The following is a 16,133-nucleotide window of genomic DNA, read 5'->3' as shown; positions in this document are numbered from 1 at the left end:
TAGATTCTACATTTTGATGTTTTAGTTGATTTTGAGTACGTCTGTGAGAAGTAGGGCTTCGAGATCGAAGTGTTGCAGATTGACTTTTGATCTTCAAGGTAGGTTATGGCTTAACTTCTTTCAGATTGGGCTGTGTAGTTAATGATGATACAAAATGCATGTTAAGAGTGTGGGAACTAATCATCAAAAATGGCAATCTTATTGTGTTGTTCCTGTGTGGGGGCCTATATGTAATTATATATGGTAGTTATGAAAATATTACGTATTATGTGTGACCGTGTAGGGTCCTATGTGATATTGATAGCCTTGTGTACATGATTATAATTGTATCTTATTAGATGAAAAGGTGTGTTGTGGTACCAATTGTGCATTATGATGTATTCATACTCTATTGGCATATGTATTATGTTGGATTTCTTGAATGGTTGGAAATAATGAGTGGATATTTAGTTCACATTATTGTGATTGGTTGTACAACTATTCATTGTGGTTGGTTATGAGCATTGCATCCTCAAACTCATTCATGAAACAATGGTATCACCGTGGAAATATTGAGAAACACTAGAAACACCTTTTTAAGACGAGAATTTGACATCTTATAAATCCCTCCCTAAGGGATGTACCAAGGAGGAGATATGATATATGGATTGTATATGGGTTGGCTAACCCCCCATGGGTCCTATGTCGGGAAGATTTAGCTCCGTAGGTGTATATGGAGATTATGCAACGATCTCAGAAGTTGTGCAACAACCTCATGCATTATCATTATCATCATTCTTATTGTGTTTGCTTTATTATGCTTGTGATGTGATTGTATTTCTATATTAGTTTTTCACATATCTAATTGATCTATCTTTATTTACTTGTACTTGATAATCTCTTTTATATTTTCCTTCTTTTTCTACTTGTTTATGATATAATGTATATTTGTGGTGCCTTAATGGTGTTGTTGCGATATATCTGATCTATTAGAATTGTTAGTGCAAGCAGTGTTGGCTACTATTATGGGATATTTTATGATTACAGGTGACGTTCGCTTAGTGTGTATTTTTTACACTTTATTGTCTACTTTTCTCGATCGGTCTATGATATTTTTTGAATATAAGTAGACCGTACTCACTCCTACTGTACCCTTTCAATGCAGATTCAGGTTTGGGTGCACCCCACATTGCTTGATTCAAGCGATATTTGTAGCTCTCGATGTAGTGGTTGATTTTCAGGCATCCGGATGTCTTCTACTACCTTTTCGTATCATACTATGTCTTTACTTGTATTTTAGAGACAGTTTATCCTGTTGTGGACATCTTACATAATTTATTTGGATTCGAGTTGTACCAGTTATGTTCTTACATTGTTGACTTCAGTTTTAGGAGTTTTGGATTGTTATTAGCTATAGTCCTTTCCGTATTTATTATATTTGTATGGTTTGCTTTGTTCTAAAAGCCTTGCCCTGGAGTTGTTTCTGTCTTTTATCCCTTGTTTATCTATTTGGGTGATAGGCTTACTTGTCAAGGTTCACCGCGACAAGTTCTATCATAACCCTTATTTTTGGGTCGTGACACTTAACCCAAGGACTTCCAAACAATAAGCTACTCCCCATGGATAAGAGTTGACATACCACATTGTGTCTTCAAATATGAGATATTCTATACCCTTGCCTTAGAGGCAAGACTTGGTCCAAGGACTTTTTAAAAACAAGTTACTCCCCAAGGGTAAGAGTTGACACTACCATATACTATGTCTTGATTTATGAGATTCCTTATAACTTTTGCCATAGAGGCAAGACTTAGTACAAGGACTTTCAAACAACAAGTTATTTCGCATGGACAAGAGTCGACAGTGTTGTATTGTGTCATGATTAGTGAGATATTCTATAACTCTTGCCTTAGAAGCAAAACTTAGCCTAAGGACTTACAAACAGCAAGTTACACCTCATGGGCAATAGTTTACGCTTCCACATTGTGTATTCATTTATGAGATGTTCTGTAACACATACATTAGAGGCAAGACTTAGCCTAATAACTTTCAAACAATAAGTTACGCACCATGGGCAAGAGTTGACATAATCACATTGTGTCTTGATTTATGAGATTCTCTATTGGTTTTACTTTTAAGACAACAGATAGCCCATGAACCTCCTAAGAAAACAAGTTACTCAACATGAACAAAAATTATCGATACTTCATTATATCTTAATTTATGAGATACTCTAAACCTATTGCCTCAGAGGCAAGACTTAGCTCAAGGACTTTCAAACAACAAGTTATGCATCACGAGTAAGACTTGACACTGCCACATGGTGTCTTGATTTATAAGATTTTCTATAACTCTTCTCTTAGAGGAAAGACTTATACAAAAGGTCTTCCAAATAACAAGCCATGCCCTTAAATTTACATTGATGTCAAAGAAAGAAGATTATCTTTGTGGATTATCCAACTTTCTGTTCATTTATAAAATATAATAGAAGTTTAGAAAAAAAAGATAAGGAAAAAAAGAAAAAAAATAGAGATGAGGAAAAAGAAAAAATAAAGATTGCGAAAAACAAAAATAAGAAGAAAAAAATAAGAAAAATGAGAAAAGATTAAAAAAAAATTAAAAAATAAAGGTTGAGACAGATTGAAAAACAAAAACAGAACTGAAAAATAAATAATATTTGAGGAAAAAAAATAGAAGAAAAAATAGAATAAAAAAGAGAAAAAGAGAATAAAAATTCAGACAAATGAATTAAAAGGAGAAAAGAAAAGGAGAAAGAGAATAGAAAAAAATCAAGAAAAAATAAAAAAGCAATTAAAAAAAAGAAGTCGAAAAAATAGATGTTGAGAAACAAATGAGCAAAGAAAGTGTAAAATCACTGGAGCTGCAGAGGAATGAAAATATACTTATACAATATATAAAAATGACGAAACGCTAGTTGTAAAAGACTTTTCTTGTGGGGACAAAAAAAAACAAAGTCACCCACATGGGGTCATTTAATTTTCTAGGTTCTAATCACCTATATACTACCTAGTCCATTCCCCTTGAGTTACAAGGGTTTTCTTTAGTCTCTGAATCAACTTTGAGTACACAAATTATATCGTGGTGAACTTTAAGAGTTTCTCAGTTCTGAATAATTCTAATTCTCTTTTTGTAGTCATTACTAAGGGTGTCAATGAAATGGTTTGGCTTTTTATTTTTCAAAAAAAATATATCATCCCAATTTTTTAGGTACTTTACAATGTATATAACCAAAATTATATTTTTTCAAGGAAAAATTATACAAAATGTCCCTTGAGTTAAATTTCATACACAAAAAATAACTCTCTTATTATTTCATACTTAAAATAACATTTTGACCAAGGTTATTGCTTGTAATGACATTTTGGCCAAATTATTTACAAGGCCAAACACATCATAAGGCCCCTCAACTTGACACAAATTTTTATTTTGGCACCTAAAGTAGACATTATTCATTTTAAGCACCTAAAACAACCACCGTGTCATTTTGACACCTTTCGGCACCAGCTCTGGCGCGTGGATTGCAATCGCTTTTAACATGGATTAAACAATAAATTGATTTGTGCAACCTCATTTTAAAGCGACATATCAATATATACAGCCACAATTTTATTTTATTTTTTTTAAAAAAAGAGACTGAAACACATGAGAGGGTGTCCAATGAATTTATGATACGAGGTTTTTTGACCAATAATTACAAAAAAAAAAAAATACTTTAACAATTCCCACCACAATATTTTTCCCACTCAACTACTGTCTTCTTCAAGCTTAAACTACATTAATGGAGGTTGAAAAGCTCGATCTCCATTAATGAAGGATGAGTATTTTACTCTTTGTGTTTGAATTAGAAATTCAATTTTGTTAGTTTTTTCTATTTTTTCCTAATGTAATCTTTTCCTACCAAAGTCCGCCCTTCTTTTCCTTATCACTGTTAATTTGGTTTACCAGTTTAGTTTTAGGTTATATTATTAGAAGTATCATTAAAGGGAAAACATATTTTGTTTTGTTTTCGTTTTAAATTTTTTTCACTTTTTAGTTTATATTGTTAGAAGTGATTTGGAAAAAATATTCAAATAAATTATTTTTTAAGAGATAGAGGTGGTTTGGGAGTACCATTAAAAGAGGTTAAGCTTGAAAAAAATGGTGCAAAATAGTGGGATGAAAAAATAAGGAGGAAAAAGATAAAATTACATTGAAACTCGGCTAAAATAAGGTTGACAAGCACCAAAAAGTGAGTGTTCTACACTCATTTTGCCATAAAAGCGAAAGGTGACAAAGTGACACAGTTTATGGCTACTTTAATTGTTTAAAATGAACACCGCTCACTTAAGGTGTCAAAGTGAAAGATCATGTCAAGTTGAGATATATTTCGATGTGTTTGGCCTATTTACAACTAACATGGCCAGTCAGCCAACTACCCCATTTTTATGTTGTGCATTATTTTATTTTTTAAAAAAAATTGTCTCTTTTTCTTAAACTATTGTATAAAGAAAAAGTTTCTTATTTTTTTAAAACTTTTTAGCTGCAATATTTTTTTTATAAAAAAATAATTTATTTTTTTTACTATACTTTTCCTCTTTTTTTAAAAAAAAATTGTTCTCTTTTTTAAAAATTATTTTTCTCTTCTAATTGTTTCAATTTTTTTATTAAAAGAAAAAAAGGAACATTCATGTTATTTAGTTATTTTATGTTTATACTATTTATTATTAGGTGGAAATGCATGATAAAATAAATATCGATATTAATACATTACATAATTATTGTTATAACATCGATACATATATATACACCATTTTTACAATATCGATACATTAAATAACTATTTATACAATATTGATACACATTTATACAATATCAATACATATTTATGTAATATTTATACAATATTGATACACATTGATACATTATTTATACCATATCGCTACATCAAAATAATTTATACAATACCGATATGCATTTATATATCATTTATACAATAGCAATACATGTTTATACACTATTTATATAATATCGATACATTACATAATTTTTATATAATATTGATATGTTATATATATATTACATATACAAACAACAATATATAACATTGATACACGATTTATACACCATTTGTTCAGTACCTATTCATATTGCATGAAGGGACATAATATAGATTTAATGAGCATTCTATAGGTAATAACACTCAGAAAAAACATGACTAGTCAAATGGAAAATAAAAAAAGCATTTTAATTGTTTCATGAAAACATGACAAGATAAAAAAAATGAATTAGCTAACCTGAAACTTTGAAGTACAATCAAGCGAAAAAATAAATAGAAAAGAGCAAGAAAAACCTTCAATAAGCTGAAGCACAAATGCTGGCTGAAATCATGAAAGCCACGCATACTTTTTAGTGGCTATTTTTTTTTTTTGGAAAAGAAATCATGGCTATATTTATTGTAAACTAATTACTTTATTTTATATATTTAAAAGTATTCCTTTTTAAAATCATCCCAATCATGTCGGTTTTTCTTCGGCATTGGTGAGGTCCAAGCTATACCTCTTCTTAGAAGATGATACAGTCGCTGCCAAATATTGTAATTAGGTTCGAAGACTAAGGGAATAATTGAATTCTAGGCTCGCAACTATTGTAATCATCGGGCAAAACTGGAAAAATAAATGGGGGGATTTGGGTATCAATGTCGAACAAGTAGCGAATATCAACTTCGGTTGTAATTAGTCATAAGTGAACACTAGGATTGTGTTTTCCCTGGCTTCTCAACTCCGTAGGCTTATAGTGTTTTGTTGAACAAACCCGATACCTTGCATACAGAATCGATAATTTATGTATATTTTACAATTTTTTGGACGAGCAGAAGGATTTCACCCTTTACCTTTTGAGTCTCAAGATGTTACCTTACTAACCCTTATCTTGATACTAGTTAACTATTACCTTTTGAGTCTCTAGTTATTATATGAAATCTAACCATCTTACTTAGTTAATACCAAGAAGATTGGATCGACAGCTAAACTCCATATTATTGTTGTCTTTATCTTTTCCTAGTCACTACTTCTCTTTTGGAGTAAGTAGAAATAATCTAGGTGGGATCCTAATGTACACAACCATTAAGAAAATTTTTATATTAAAGATAAAGAAAATAGCACTTCCCCTACTTCGTCAATCCGTAGGGTTTCCACAACCCTAGCTATGGGTTTTTAGCCGCTCATGCTTGTGAAATAATCAACAACATTTATAATGAAAGTACAGATGAAATCACAATAATAAGAAGTAGAAAATCCATAACCATAACTGAATTAATCAACTGAATTTAATATAAGAGAATTCCAAGATCAAAATCAAATCTCGAAATCAAAATATGTTTGGGAATATCAAGTGTGTAACCTAAACAAAAACTCACATAAAGGGTATTTATAGTACATGAGAAAATCCTAAAATCAAAGCCCAAAGGAAGCAGAAGAAAATGGGGTCGGTGTCCACTTATGGTCTCCACTTGCACCCTAACCCTGGGCGCAGGTAGCACTTACGGCCTGCAGGGTGGGAGCAAGCAGCAACCACAAGTGCCAGGATCAAAAATCCTGTAGGTAAGCTCTCGGAATTTTAGACATCTGGCACTTGTTTTGCCCACATGCAGTCCACATGTACTACTTGCGGTCCACATGTTGACTTAATAAGTGTCAGGAGTCATCTTTTCAGCTTTTCAAGTCTCGAACATGTTTTGATTAGGAACAAGTCAAAAAGTGTCCCGAATATACATAATTGCTCCAATAAGTAGACAAAATACCTTTTTCATCTTTTTCCTGAACTTAGCATCCAAAACATGATTTCCTGCAAAACATATCCAAAATGCATCATATATAACAAAACAACCTTAGAAACTTGCAATTTTTTTTCATTTTAAGAGTCGAAAGTGTTATATTTCTATAGCACATCAGGCATTGGTATGGTTTGATTTTTTGATTATTTTAGTTTTAACGTATCACCTTAGAATACACAATTATTAGAATATTTTTTATTATTCAAAAAAATCAACTCAACAAATGCATAAAGGGGAAAACACATTTCTACTCATCTTCTATTTAATATAACTATCAAGTACGTGAAACTTGAAAACACAAACTTCTTTATATCTACTGTTGATACCTAATTTTGCCCTCCACAAATAAATTTAATCCTGGGTTTCTTTAATTTTTAATAAAATTAAAATATTTATTAAATTCCGATAAATGCGCTCTAAAACATTCATTTCGGTTAATTTTGTCATTTAATTGGAGATTATATGTTTTTGTATTTACATATACAAGATTGTATAAATTTTATTACTTAAATGAACATTTTTATCAAAATTGAACTTTTACTCGGATTAAGATTGAAAATTAAACCAAATAGATAAAGTCTTGATTTAAATAGAATTTGTTCTCAAAATTAATTTACTTGAATAAATATTTATTTGATTTTACTAAATCAAGAAGCTCGAAATTAAATGAGGTATTGTATCAAATTTCAATTTAATTTAGCCAATCTATTAAAAATGGCCATAATTTAAATTAAATTGACCATAATTGCAATGTAATTGGCCAATTGATTTTTATTTTGGCCAAATATTTAAGGAATTGGCTAAATCCTAAATTGATTGAGAATATTTTAAAATAATCCTAACTACTAAATTCTACCCAACACTAGCCCGAAAATTCGGCCCAGCTCCCCTTTCCTTTCTCCTTTACCCAATATATAATAGCTTCCACAAAAACACCATCAATATCAATTCAAATTGGAATTTAAAATTTGTACTAGATTACACAATTCTCTATCAACCTTGTCCGTTTTTAAATTTGAATTTCAAAATTTATACTAGATTGTCCAATTCCACCACAACCTTGTCCGTTTTTCATTTTTGAAATTCAAAATTTGTACTAGATTGTACAATTCCAACTCACCTTATCCTCCAACAAACCTTTTTCTCAATTTCAAATTTCCAAAACACCCCTAAATTCTTTCTCCCACATTGGTGGATGAAAAGAATTGAATTGTCATCCGTTCCTATAAATATTGCCATTATTTTGGTAGGAAGCATGTCTCAAAGGGTGAAAAAAACTTTTGAGCAAAGAGTTTTAATTTTTTTTAAGTAAAATTATTTAAGCGGTAAGACAACCCATTTAAAATATAACATTTCACTTTGAACGGATTGACGATCCAATATGTGTTATTGAAGGGCGGACGACCCAATTTAAATATTCGATCGAACGTGTCTCATTGAATGGAGGACGACCAAATTTAAATGTAACATGCCACTTTGAATGGAGTGATGGTCCAATGTGTCTCATTAAAGGGCGGAAGATCCAATTTGAATGTAACATGCCACTTTGAATGAAGTGACGGTTCAACGTGTCTCATTGGAGGGCGAATGACCTATTTAAACGTAACATGCCACTTTAAACGTAGTTGTAATACCTCGTACTTCTACCTAGCTTAAATTTTTCTCAATACATACATATATATAACCATGCTGAGAATGAGAATTGGGTTTAGCATGCCTTTAAAACCATTAACCTGGGTATGTGTAGCTTAACCATCCTAGAATCACCCACAGGCTATATAGGTCCAGTGTAACCCCCTAAATGGGCCTCGATAATGTAGCTACACAAATCAAAGATACCATAAGAGTAGGGGATTCTTGAGTACCCTTCACTCTCCATGATACATAAATATAAGTGTACTTATGGGATTCCCGTGTACCCCGTAAGTATCATATTTGGTCTCCATGACCAATCCTCATGTCAGCAAATATTAGTTTATAGTGTCTGTCTATCGGACTCACACCTTTACAGTTAGCTATCATACCCAACCATTATTGCCCAATTAAAACCATTATTATACAACCAAACCCCCATTATATTTATTATTAACCAAGGCTATAAGTAGTGGTATCGTCATACCTACTATATCCTACAAGCAATGTCCTTAGCCATCATTTTTAAGAAAAATGGATTCCCATGTACCCATGATTACATTATTAAGTTGACTTAGGGGAATTCCATATACCCGAAAGGATGTTAGTTATTAAGTTTGTTTAGGGGATTTCCTTGTACCCTACAATGCTTTTAATTAGGCCAACCCTAACCACCAATATCTTACCATTTAACCATTATAAACCATTTACACTATTTAGGGTTTCATTACGAAGTTATACCATGCAATAGTTCTATTAAAAGTCTAATAATATAGTAAAAGCATTCTCATAGGCATTTTATCAAACACATTGGGGGCATAGTGTTTCCAAAATTAGAACCAAGTACCAATAAACCATTCCCATGCAAACAAATGTCCAAACCACCATTTAAACATGTAAATCCATAATTAAAATGTGGGGAAAACATAAGCAAGCATTTATAACCAAAACACCCAACATATATTTTAAAACCAAAAACCATACAACATTAATTCAAAAAAAATAATTCATAAAACATAACTTTAGTTTGAACTATGAATGAGGGAGGAGTAACATGCTTTACATTGAGAAAAAGATGAGAACAAATCACCCCTATGAGCCTCAATTGACCAACTTGAAGGAAACCCTATCTTTTTCTTAACTTAATAGCCTTTAGAGGTTTGGAGAGATTTTAGAGTATTTGATTGATTGTAAATAAGTTAATAAAGCCCCAAAAAGGTGTTTTAAGTCATGGGGTCCCAAGAATTTATAACGGGAAATATCCAAACTACCCCCAACTTAAACTGTATTAATTTCCTGCAGGAGGGTATGATTTCACCATACCACCCGTACCCTATCATACGAGTGGTACCCACAACTCGTACTCTAGACATCCCTTGGACTCCCAAAACTTTTCAACATATGACCACCAGGCCCCAATCATACCCAACCATATGATGCGTACCCTTAACCCATACCTTGGGCAGAATCTAGAGGAGTTGACACTATCTAACATACAAGTTAGACTATAAAACTTGAACATTATCTTACGACTCATGGTAAGCCACTCGTACTTAGATCCAAGTTAAGTTACTAAGTTTCAAATTAAGTGAAGGAAAACCTATCCTACGACCCATCACCCACCATACGACTCATACCCACTCAAGTTGTACCTACTCCAGAAACTCAACCACTCAACACCACCTAATACTGGACAATATACAATTTGGTTACTTGAATCGTACCCTTACTATATGACTAGTATGGGTAGTTGAATGATGTCCAGAAAGTCCAAAACCCAAGGAAATTTCTAAGGATCAGAACCCAGAGTGTTTCATCAAGTAATGTGACCCATCTTTCTTTTTAATTATGACCTTCTTTTATACTTCTTAGTTGCTTTATGACCATTGCTCTTGGCCAGATTTAATTTTATATGAGAATCACTGATTTTATATGAGAATCAATTCTTTGTCTTGATTGTTGTCAGAATTGAATGGAGAATAATTGTCTTAATTTGGATTGTGGTTGAAATGAATGAATCAATCATTTAATATTCAACGACATAATCTTAAGGTAACCGAAGGAATTTCCTTTAATAAAGGTTAGATTAATTTTTTTGGGGATGAGTTCTACTATTTGTTTTCTTTCTGTGTCCCTATATTTTTTTTATTGCATCTAACATCTTTTCATGTAAAACCTTTTCTTGAGTTTGCATGAGACTTTTATATTAATCTTTTCTTTCCTCATTCATAGAGCTGCAAGAAGGTAATTTTGTTGATCTTTTCTTCCTTAATCACAGTGTTGCTTTATTCGGTGTGTTGGTGTTGATTTTCCCAAAATAAAAATATTTTTTTTGTTTGTGTACAATAAGAATGTAGTTAGTATCCTCATTGAAACTTACTAAATGGATTAAAGACTAACAATCTCTCCTTCTTTGATGATGATAGTAAAAAGGAGCAAGAGACCATTTACTTCCTTGAAATTCATTTAAGCTCCCATCTTGGTGTGTGTTGACTTCTGTATCTTATGTGTTATGTATATGCCTTTGACATTATTAAAAATAAAAATAAGAAATCATAAATATACAAGTATAGGCAAATAAATAATAGATATAAAATCCACATATCGTAGTTACAAGGGGTCAAATATCCCTGAGTCCTCAAAAACGAGAGTTCATAAAAAAGATTGTCAAGGGGGGATAGACGACCCCAAGAATAGACAGTTCAAGGGTCACATAGAGGGACCAAATTTTCTTAATATACCACCAAAAGAAAGAGAGGAGAACCACTTGGATGAAAAATATTTGAAAGTGTTGATAACTCTCTCTAAGAATGAGCCATAGATATTTCACCATTCTTAAATAGACTGGAGAAAAAGGTGAACAACTAAATTAAGCACCTAAAATGATCCTTCTCCTTACGTGAAGGAGTCGACTCATTAGATCAACTTGTACATAATCTTTATTCCTTCATGCTCAATGCCATCTATGAAGAGTCTTATCTTCCCAACCATTAAGCTGGAGTATTTAGAGGATTGAAGAACTTTGTCTAGGGTTTCCATTAACTGGTTAATCCTATCATGCATAGTTTTCAAAGTATATTTTATCTTATCCATTTCTATTAAGTAAATCTGAGGTAGAGTCTACAGAAATCTTATTGTTCTTTGGTTTCTTTACCTTTTCCTTCACTAGACCCTTCTTAGACCACTTACCATTATTTAGAATCTACCATATACTAGAAAAGGATCAAGTATCATAAGTGTAGTAGAGTTTCATTGGTCCGTAACTAGAGAGGATAATCACAGAGACATTTAAAATGTTGGAGATGATCAATCAACATAGAAGGCTTGATATACCATCTGATTCTTAGCACTTCCAACCATGTATTTTTGAATCCACTCAACCCATCCAATTTTGCATCTCTTCAGTAGGCAATAAAGTATAAATGTATCTCTGTTAAAGAGTGTGCTTAAAAAAAAGAGATCAAGCAATGATATGAGCCAAAATGTTATTCTCAAAGCAGATAGTAGATAGACTAAAATTAGATAGGTCGGATCCTTATTCATCCATAAAATCTTTGGCTTTTTTTAGGGTTACTTCAAAATCCCCAGGCCTACCACCATACATAAATTATATAAACATTTCTAGAAAACTTGGCACCAAAAATTGAGTTTATCGTTGTCTTTGAAAATCCAACTATTAGTGTAAAATATCTGACAAGGTTTTCTATAAACTTTAAGACCATACAGTTAAAGAAGTAGAGATAGCTTCTAGCATTTAAACAAGGTACTTAGAACACCATGAAAATCCTCCAATTAATCTAAGTTAACAACTCTTCAGAATACAATGGGATGGTTCTTAAAAGTTGAGAACTTACCCTCCTATTTTACTCTCCAAAAAAATAGATGTATAGATTTGAATTTATTGAGGGTCTCCTGGCCTTAGATTTTATTTGCATAGTTTATAGAGGGAAAACATTGTTTTCTTCATTGAAAAAGGAATATATTAATTTGAAAAATCGGGAATTTCTTCCTCAAAAGAGTCGAAGATAAGTTAAATTACGGTATCTTCCAAAAGGTTCTGAAATATTGTGCTAAACTGTGTTGCTAAAGGAAGTAATAGATTTGTTATTGTCCATAGAGAAGAGACAAAAGGATAAAATATGAATCAAAAGATGGTAAGGAGAGAAGTTGTCATGAACCGAACCACGGCCTAGACGTAATGGGCATCCCGAGTCCAACCAGGACCAAGGACCTCCACCTTAACCCAATCCAACTACTTTTCACAGCCTTAGATGAGCTGAATTTCAAGAATATAACAATATTGCATGAATTCTCTCATGAAGAATCTGAGATAGGGTCATAACCGTGACCGACCCAATCGAGTCTACCCGCACCAAACTAACCATCCAACCATATCAATCTAAAGAGAATATCGAAACATAATATGATCATTAAATCCAAAATGTAATGCAATGGAACAACCAACAATATCGTCCAATGATATCAGCCCCAACACCGATCCTACCCATACCAACCCCCAGAAGTACCACGAAGCCTTTATCTAAAAGAATAAAATTATCCGGTTAGGACATGCCCCCAACAATGGTCAAAACCAATATCCAAAATGAAAAAAAATGTCTAAGAGTATCCATATCATAAAATGAAGCCTTCAAAAAAGATGGAAGCTCACCACTTCAATCCAAATATTTTCCTCGAGTCAATCACTATGTAAGAGGAGTTGAAAGACTGATTCCATCATAGCATGGGTATATAGCCATCAATAGATAGGTTAGCGAGTGACCGCTAGTATGTATCTCAAGATAAGGATAAAGCAAAGCCATTTAAACAACCAAGTAAAACCATCCATTATGCAAACAACCATACATATATATAAGTGCTGGGAAAGGAAATACGTGTTTAACTTGCATTTAAGACCTTTACTTGAGCTATGTAACCTTGTCGTTTAACCATACCCGTGGGCCGTATAGTTTCAAATCCCCTTACTAAAATAGTCCCAGTGTGTGTAGTCGTACTGCCAAGAGATATCCCATCGGATGACTAGTACACCCCTCCAATATAAAACATGACACTCGAACGTGGTCATCGAAGACCCCTCATATCGACAAATATGAGTTTCCAATTTTGATCCCTCTGGAACCTCCACTTTCTACGACTTAGTTACACATCCCGCCATTAATTCTCATATTAAAACTATGTCAAATAATCCAATTCCTATTTATCAACCAAGGCCATTTATTAGTGGTATCATCATACCAACCATACTTGCAAGATTTATTCATAGCCAAACCATTTAGGTTAAGGGGACTCTCAAGTACCCTTTTGTTTACCATATTAACCTCTTGGGAGACTATCATGTTTTCCAAAAGCATAACCAATTAGACTTTAACCTTTGTAAATCATTTAAACCATTTATAGTTTCATATATAAGCCGAAAACAAGCAAGAGTTCCATTTAAAGTAGTCAATGCAATGAGCATATCTTTATAAGCATTTTAACAAACACATTGGGGGCATAATATAACTTAAACCAATTCCAAAAACCATTAAACCATTACCATGGAATCAAATGGGCCAAAACCATCATTGATGCATATAAAAGCATAATTAAACCACAGAAAACCATAACCAAGCCATTAAAAACAAAAACCCCAACTAATAGTTGAAAACCATAAACTATGCAACATTAAAACCATGAAAACAACAATAAAATACATGACTTTTTAGAAATATTAAGTAGAGAAGAGACACATGCCTTAAACCAAGAAAGATGATGGAAGAAAATCACCAAAGCAAGTCCCAACGCTATTTCCAAGTTGAAACCCTATCTCTCTTGCCCCAAAAGCTATTAAGAGAATTGTGATATGTTTTGAAATAGTTTTCTATGTGTTAATTAATAGAATAACCCGTTAAATAACCTCCTAAGTGTATTAGAAGTCATGGGTCGTAATTAGGGTAAGTAGGGAGATGTCCAGAATATCCCCACTTAAGTCCCTTAAAAATATATCATAGGGATACAATTGTCCCTCTTACGAATTGTACCTTTCCTTACGATTAGTTCCCACCAGTCATACCTAGGCCTTAACCTTGTATCAGACACTATCCAGCACACCACTCATCCAACCAAATTGTAACCTCAGCATATGATTTGTACCTATGATCCGTATCCCTGGCAGAATGAATTACCAAGAGGATCAAACACTGCCCACCATATTAGCCCCTGATATGATTCATATCCAAGCCTTACGACTTATACCCTTCAGTCGTCACTGTTCTAGTGATCAAAACCATTCCATCAACAAATACTAATCATCTTACGACAGGACCATACATTCGTAATACAACATACGACTCGTACCCTGGAGTCGTATTGGGTTTGGAGAACAGATTTCAAGGAAAATTTCCAAGGACAAAACCTAGGATGTAACATTCTCCCACACTAGGAACATTCCTCCTCGAATGACGGACAAGGTAGAGGTAACCACACACAGAGTCATTTGCATTATCAAACATCCCTTTACCAAAGTTTGAAAACAAAGAGGCAAAGATGTTAATCTTTCCATTAACAAGCTTGAAAAATAAAGATGTGTTCAAGTACACATACCTTCCATACTAATACTAGGAGCTAAAAACAAATGTGGATACATAGCCTTCATGTCGTCGTCCGTTTCCCACGTAGCTTCTTCTATCTTATGGTTCTGCCACAGAACCATAACCTAAGCCATATCCTTGGTCTACAACCGATAAACTTGTCTATCCAATATCTGAATTGGGACCTCTTCATGTGAAAAAGAATCTGAGATATCTAACCTTTCCAAAGGAACGACCAAAGAAGGATCACAAATACACTTTCTCAACAAAGAAACATGAAAGGCCAGACGAACCAAACTGAAATTTACAGGCAACTCCAACTCATAAGAAATATTGGACACTCTCCTCAAAATCTCATAAGGACTAATAAACCGTTGATTGAGCTTTCCCTTCTTGCCAAACCGCACTAATCCCTTTATAGGAGACACCTTTAGGAATAACCTGTCCCCAACTTAAAACTCCAAGTCTCTATGCCTTACATCCGCATAGGACATTTGGTGACTCTCAGTAGATTTAAGACTATCCTGAATCACCTTCACCTTCTCCATAGCTTGATATACCAAATTGGGACCAAACATATCTGCCTTACCAAGTTGAAACCATCCAATAGGAGATCTATACCTCCAACCATACAACACCCCAAAAGGATCCATACAATTATTAGAATAATAGCTATTGTTGTAAGAAAACTCCACCAAAGGTAGATGCTCAACCTAATTTCCACCATAATTAATTACGCATGCCCGAAGCATATCCTTTAATGTCTGAATAGTTCTCTCTGCTTGCCTATTTGACCGCAGATAGAAAGTAGTACTCAGACTAACCTTAGTCCCAAATCCCTACTTGATAGACCACCAGAAATGAGAGGTAAACTATGTACCATGATTAGAAATAATCAAAATAGGCACCCTATGCAGCTTCACAATCTATTAAAGATACAACTTTGCATAATCTTCCACAAAAAATATAGTCTTTACTGGCAAAAAGTGAGCAGACTTGGTCATCCTATACATGATGACCCAAAACAAATCAAATTAGTTTTGAGACTGAGGAAGACCAATAATGAAATCCATATTGACCATCTCCCACTTTCATTCAGGCAACTC

Source organism: Capsicum annuum, chromosome 8 (genome assembly GCF_002878395.1).
Source record: "Capsicum annuum cultivar UCD-10X-F1 chromosome 8, UCD10Xv1.1, whole genome shotgun sequence".
NCBI classification, from domain to species: domain Eukaryota; kingdom Viridiplantae; phylum Streptophyta; class Magnoliopsida; order Solanales; family Solanaceae; genus Capsicum; species Capsicum annuum.
Note: the sequence above shows the minus strand (reverse complement) of the source record.